We start from the raw sequence: 6,975 nt of genomic DNA on the forward strand, positions 1-6,975 counted from the left end.
AGGAAAGTCTGTATAGAGGTATGGTAACACAGCCTAAGGCAGTTTTTACTGTTTTGGACCTTTTCACAAGAAAACAGAATTAAAGGGTGAAATGTAATCTGTACAAAAGCACTCAGCATGTATTTATCCATACAACTTTTCTCTCGTAGACCTCAGGGCTTGATACAATATCAGTTGTGTAGCAATGTAACACTGCTGACTTTTTCTCCCTGTGAAGTTTAAGAGGCATAAAACTAAGTGTGGAAGTATTTGTTTAAACCTGCTTTTTAAAAGAATAGCTCTCTTTGTGCATTAAGGGAAATAAACGAGGTGTAGATTTTAGTTAACTGCTGATGATTAAACCATCCAACATCAGAGGAAGAATATATTAACTTATAGTGCCAGGAAACTTAAGGGCAAACAAGTTTTTTAAAGAGAGGAGCAGACAAGGCACCCAAAGTTTACTGGATGAAGAGGTGGAAAATCAGTGGGCAAATGCTGCATTTGGATTACTAGGGTGGCATTAAATAAAGATGCAACATTGTGGATTATAATTGTTATCAGAAGTCATTGTTATTGAAAGTTTTAACTGGAAAATTATAACCACAGATTTTTGTTTTGAAATATTGTTAGGTCTTACTATGTAATTCCATAAGTTTAAGGTGAATAACTGGGTTGTACTGAAAACAGTGGAAGGATTAGATGGAAATCACCAGATTCTATGTAAAATAAAAAATATCCTCCAGAGATTGCATTTCACTTGATGCATAGTGCAGTGCAAACATCATAAACCACAAAAAATCTAACTATAAAAAGCTAAAAATGTTAGCAAAGCCCCTGTAATTGAGTTATACATTGAAGTAACTTGTTATATATCCAGAATAAATGTTAGAAATAACTCAGTTTGAAGCTTTTTGATGAAAAGGGGAGGTGGTTTCACTTTAACTTCATACAGGAGTTGAGTTAGAATATTAATGCAGGTATAATTCTGGAGATGGATTAGCTGTCCTTAAAATTTGATTTTCAGCAATCTTTTTATGCAAATGGTGAAATAAAGTCATAACTTTATAAGATCCTGCCTCACTGTAGCATGTTAGGAAATCCATGGCTGCAAATCAATATAGATATTTTCGTTGAGGTGCTGATATTTTGTGCAGACATTCTGGAAAAAAAAAAAAAAGAGGATTTTTAATATTTTGAAATAGCTTCATAAATTCATATAGCTCTGAGTTTATTCTTGTGATACTGAGGTGAGACCCTAACTTCCACAGCTGCAGTTTCCCATCACTTTCAGTGGAGTCAAAAGGGAGCAAAATGACTTCCATCTTTATTACTCATTTAAAGACAAGTGCAACCTGTTTTCTTAAATAAATAAATAAATAAATAACATCTGTTTTGTTTTGTGTAGATATAATGGGCCTGGAGGGGGGGGGGAGGGGCACAGGTGCATAGACAAAGGAGATGGTCTAGGAAGAGGCCCAAGAAGACCCAAGAGATAGGTAGTACAGAAGAAACTAGAAGTGACAGGAAGGGGTGGCTAAAACACCCACCTGCCTGGAGCAGGGTACTTTGATGCAACAGATCGAGCCTCCTTCATGCAGAGGGAAGGAGGCTGCTATTTGCTGCCACCCTTTCATGGTAACTATTAAAGTTGAATCTTTCATAATAACTGTTAAAGTTGAATAACTTTGTCACATCCTGAATTTAGGAAGCTTCCCTGGAGGGAGGAGGAACAAAAAATAAAACAGCACAGATACAGAAGGCAATCTTTAAAAAATAATACATATTTATAAAGCAGCATGATTTCTGGAGTGCTGACTAGTGATTTATAAATGCTTAGGCTGTACTGAGGCTTTAACTTGGAGTAGGGGGCAGAGGCTTTTTGGTAATAACTGTCTCTGTCAGTCCTTGTGTGGGATATCATATATGATTGATTTTATTATTATTATTTTATTTTAGATGCCCCAACACTGCTCTGTATTTGACTTCTAGCCCTCTCTTATGTGATACATGCCTAGCCCTTCTGGATTCTTGGCTTTATTGTCCCAGACTTGTAACTGGCTTGGCTGAAGTTCTGCTCAAACTATAGTTCCTTTTGGCAATGCTGAGCCACAGAGAAGATAGCACAGCAACATTTTGTAGTTTCAGATCTGGAGGCTCATCTGAGGTGAGCAAAAGCAGGTGGAGAAATGCTCTAGCCTATGCCCTGCAGGCAGCTGAAAGTAATTGAGACACAGAGGTGTTCAGCCAGTGGAAGTTATTCCTTCTGGCCTCAGCATTTGCAGTGCAGCTAGCCAGGGAGTTCAGCAGCTGGTTCACCCAGGTCTAATTTGCAGTTCTTTGAAAGCCTCAAAGCTAGTATTATGGGCTGGTAGAAGTGGCCAAACCTGCACAAGACATCTGCAGATGTCTTGGCAGTGCTTTCCTCCATATGTTATTGCAGGAAAAATTGACCATGGCTTGTGCTGCTGTGTTTCCTCCTGGTTTCCTCACTGATGATCATGTTAGTGAAATGTGTTTATTTGTGTTACCATCGTAGCAAAACCTGTGGTGTGCAGGTTTAAAGTCTTAGCTTATTTCTTCTGCTCTTCTTTCTGTCCTAGAAACAAAAGAAAACAAAAATGGAGAAGGCAGAAATGGTGGAAAGGCTCAATAAAAATAAAAGTGAGGAAAGGAGAGGAATGAAGAAAGCAACAACAAAAAAGTGTAATTTTCACATCAGGTATAAAAGCCACACAGCTGTTTTCTGTAGTGCAATGAAGTATTTTTCTTATACAACTGCCTATTAGAGTGTGTATTTTTACTTTTAGTGTAAAGTTTTTGGGTTTGTGTTTATTTTAAATGTAGCTAACACTTGTTGAATTAGTGTATATCCCTTGTTCTTCAAGGTAACTTATCCAGTAGATAGAGATTTTATGGTTTATGAAGATTCCTGTAGACATGAAAGTAAACCGAAGCCAAGCCATTTACAGCTAAGACAATCTTCACAAAAAAGAGTACTCATATTTTAAGAGCTCCTTCTGCCTTCTCATATGCAGTGATGGAGACTCTGCAGCCCAGAATTACTACTTTATTACTGCATCTCTTGGTTATTTTGCAACCAGCTGTTGAAGTCAGCCAAAGCACTGTACTCTGCCTTCATAAATGTAACATGTTCACATTCCAGATGAATTCTCAACATGCCATGCTTTACTGAGAATCTTTAGATTGGAGCTGCTTGAATCTCTACCAACAGTGAATGGTCATGCTTTCTTGATCTGCTAAAGCTGATTAACATTTTAGTGGCATTTTTTCCATGCAACACTTCAACACAGGAAAATCAACAGATGAAATAGATATGAAATGTGTTGTTTTTTTTTTTTCCTAACTTATCTTCAAATCAGATGAAAGCTTCAGCCATATCAGTTCATCCCATAACGTAATTCTATTATTTTTTTTCTCCACCCATGCTTCCTCTAACATGGTTTCTCCTGTTGAAGGACCACAGGATATATAGGATGCCCTTCATGCTGTATGTTTTCCATCTGTGTCACCTTTTACTTTGTCTTCTGGTCTTTTGCTTTGGGTCTTTCTTACATTGGGAAATGTTTTGCTCTGTCTCTGTGGTCCTGGGTTCTAAAATTTGGTGTCTGACTTCTGATTTTTTTTCCATGTAATCTGTCAGCCTTTTCTTTTTCTTTAGTGAATGAGATGGACAGGTCTTCATGCAGAGATGTCTTACTCAGAGAAAGCAGATCACGGCCTGCAAATCTGAATCAATGTGAGAAGTTCAGAGAAAACGGTGATGACTCATTGCCATGAAATGAAAATGCCAAAACCCTGCAAGAATGGTGTAATCCCATCCATCATTTCAGGAGTGGTGCTAGGGGCAAAGGTAAATTCTTCAGAACAGTGGGACAGTTGGTAAGTGTATGCAAGTGAATTGTGTGCTGTGGAGCTTTATTTATCATACGTCTGTAGACAAGTTCAAACATAACTCTTTTCTCATCTTCCTTATATTTTAAGAGTCAAGATTCTCTGGATTTAATAAATAAATTTTGAGGGTTGCAGTTACACTGTAAATGTTCCATCTTGTCATTTCTAATTAGCAAGATATATTTCTTGTAATGCCTCATTTTATTGCAATCATTCCTTCATATGATACACTATAAATCATGTTTGTGGCACAGTTCTCCACTCAGAAGGAAAAAAGTATTATGTATATGTGTTAGGGAAAGAAAATAATCAATGTTTCATTGCACGGGGCTTGTCTGTACAACCCTGACTTGCAAGAATATTTGAAATCCACTGTAGATGCCTGTCTGAGGACTAGTTGTCAGATTACAAATCCTTAAAAGTAATATTTTAAAAAGGTTACCAGTCTTTCTTTGAAACAGCAACACATCCTGTTGGGGGAGGGTGTCCAGTTGTGTTGTCAGAGGGTCCTTTGATATAGCTTTTATAGGATATGCTTAATAGTTTGTGGAAAGAATAGTAGGAACTACCAAGCCAAGACAGGTGGGGTGAAAAAGGCTTTGTGCTGCGCTTGTTCCTAGAAAACTCATTCTTTCCACCCTGTAGCATTGATCCTAGATTGTTTGTGCTGTAGGAACTGAGTGCCAGAACAGCAGAGCTGGGCATTTGCCTATCTCTGGCCCTGGAGTGGCTGTGTTCTTCTGGCACTTAAATCCAAGCAAGAGGGGGTAGAATGACAGCCTTTCAGTCCTGCTCTGTGTGTGAGAGCTGATGGCAGAGACCATTAGGAAGCCCAGAGGGAGGTGACCTCTTGTTGGTGCTGTAACACCAAAGGTTCTGGCCTGCTGGCACAGCTGTATGAAGAGATCCATTGCAATCGATCTACTTCAAGGCATGCTGACCTTAATACCTTCAACTTGACACATGCATTTTTTGCCTTTGGTAAGCAAGCTGTTCTGCAGCTTGTAAAGATAGAACTGATCACAGTTTTTACACTAATGAAAATCCAGATGGGTGTGACTTTATATTTGATATTTTAGCACAAATAGCAGGGTGGCACACTGCCGCTTACAGTCAGAGAATGGTTCAGGTTGGAAGGCCTCACTGGAGACTGTTGAGAACAACCTGATGCTCAAAACACAGTCATGTACAGCAAGCTGCTAGGGTTGTGTCCTGGGGGGGGGGGGGGGGGGGGGGCGGGTTGAATAACTCCAATGATGGAGACTCCAAAACATCCCTACAAAACCTGCTCCAGTGTTCTATAACCCTGACAGTAAAACATTTTTTGTTATGCTTAAACAGTATTTCTTGCATTTGTTTGTGCTGATTGCTTCTTGTCCTGTCACTATATAACAGCGAAAAGATTTTTGACTAGTCTTTGCATGCTCTTGTCAGGTATTTGTACATGTTGGTGTGATTCTGAACTTTCACTTCTCCAGGCTAAATGATTCTAGCTCTCTCAGCTTCTTCTATGTCAGATGCTCCAATACTTTAATCACCTTTGACACTTTTTTCCTGGCCTCTCTCCAGTACGTGTCTCTGTCTTTTGCACCAGGGAGCCCAAAAGTAGACCCAGCACTCAGACATATCTCACCAGTGCTGAGCAGAGGGGCCTGTGGGCAATGCTTTTTTTTTAATGCAGCCCAAAGACACCAGGGGCTGTCTTTGCCACAAGGGCACATTGTTGGTTCACATTCAACCTGGTGTCCACCAGGATCCCCACAACTTTCTGTGCAAAGCTGCTTTCCCTCTGGGCAGTCCCCAGCATGTGCTGGTGCCTGGGGTTTTTTCTCCCCAGATGCAGGACTTTGCACTTTCCCATGTTGAACTTCATGAGGTTTCTGCCAGCCCATTTCTCCAGCCTGTCCAGGTCCCTCTGGACAGCAGCACCACCCTCTGGTGTCAAATACTCCTCTCACGTTTCTTTAGAAAGTATGAAGTTGTTCTATAGACAGTGTTAAGATATTAGTGTTAAAAAGAGGGGGAAAAAAAAAGTATAAATGACTTTTTTTTCCAAATGTCTGATCAAATAAGAACTTGTTTTGGAACAATTCTTATGGAGTTTTAGTGTAGTATGAAATGGTAAAATTTAAATATAAAAAATATTTTAAAACAGTAATTTAAGTTCTCCCACATGTAATTTTCTATCCTAGTAATTGCATTCAATTTTATTTATTTACTTGTTTTATTTGTTTTGTAGCAAAGTGTGCCTTGCTTTGTAAGAATGAAAGTTCAATGAAACTGTTTTGTTTCATGTTTTGCCTTGTTTACCTTCTCTTTCAGAACAATATAAATAGAGAAATAATTCAATCTTTCCTGTCTTTGTGGCAAGTAAGAGGTTTTGAACATGTATGAGGCAAGCTGCTTATTTTCACTCATAATTTTGGTATTACAATGTAAGTTTTTATTAGGGTTTGATTGCAAACAGATCTAGAAGTAAGTGGAAAAAGGAGTGGGTTTCTCAGATACAAGGCTTAGATAAGAGCACCTTTGTCATCTACAGGAATGTGGCTTGTCAAATAAGACTGAGCTTTTGTCTGTGCTGTGAACCAGCAGGATGTTTTCATCAGAGAAGGTTAGAAGGGGCAAAGAAGCAGCACAGCATGCAAGGCAGGTTCCTGGTGCCCACACAGGGATCTGAGGAGTCCATGCAGGGGTCTGGGGAGCACACCCTCCTGCTCTCAGCTTCAGCCCCACCTCAGCCTCGGCTTCCATCTCCTTCTTTCAACATGCCAGACAGCTCTGTAGCAAATCAAGAGCATGTAAACACCTCTGTCAGACATTCATGCCTATTTGGTGGTCCCCAGCCCAAGGCGAGTTCAGCCCATGTGCCCAGTCAAGGAATGGCTTTAGAGGAGAAAGCCTGCAGGGTTAGAAAGAAGATCTGGGCAAAACAGACAATATGCATAATGAATACTCCCTCTAGTAAATCCCTTTGCTTTCCTCCTTTGCACTGCAGCAAGTTGAAACTTCCTATGATAACTTTTGGTGCCCTAAACTACTACCTAGATCTTACTTACTTACTGATCTTACTTCTGCTTC

At 39.6% G+C, this 6,975-nt stretch overlaps 1 long non-coding RNA gene across 1 annotated transcript; it reads left to right on the forward strand.

Annotated features, from left to right (window-relative positions):
• The first annotated feature begins 1,436 nt into the window (after positions 1 to 1,436).
• Positions 1,437 to 5,908, forward strand: LOC308180664. Its single transcript, XR_013941094.1, has 3 exons — positions 1,437 to 1,617; positions 2,583 to 2,701; positions 3,662 to 5,908. It is a non-coding gene; the product is annotated as an uncharacterized lncRNA (long non-coding RNA).
• The last annotated feature ends 1,067 nt before the right edge of the window (positions 5,909 to 6,975 follow it).

This window comes from Anser brachyrhynchus, assembly GCF_964034855.1.
Source record: "Anser brachyrhynchus genome assembly, chromosome: 1".
In the NCBI taxonomy this organism is placed as follows: domain Eukaryota; kingdom Metazoa; phylum Chordata; class Aves; order Anseriformes; family Anatidae; genus Anser; species Anser brachyrhynchus.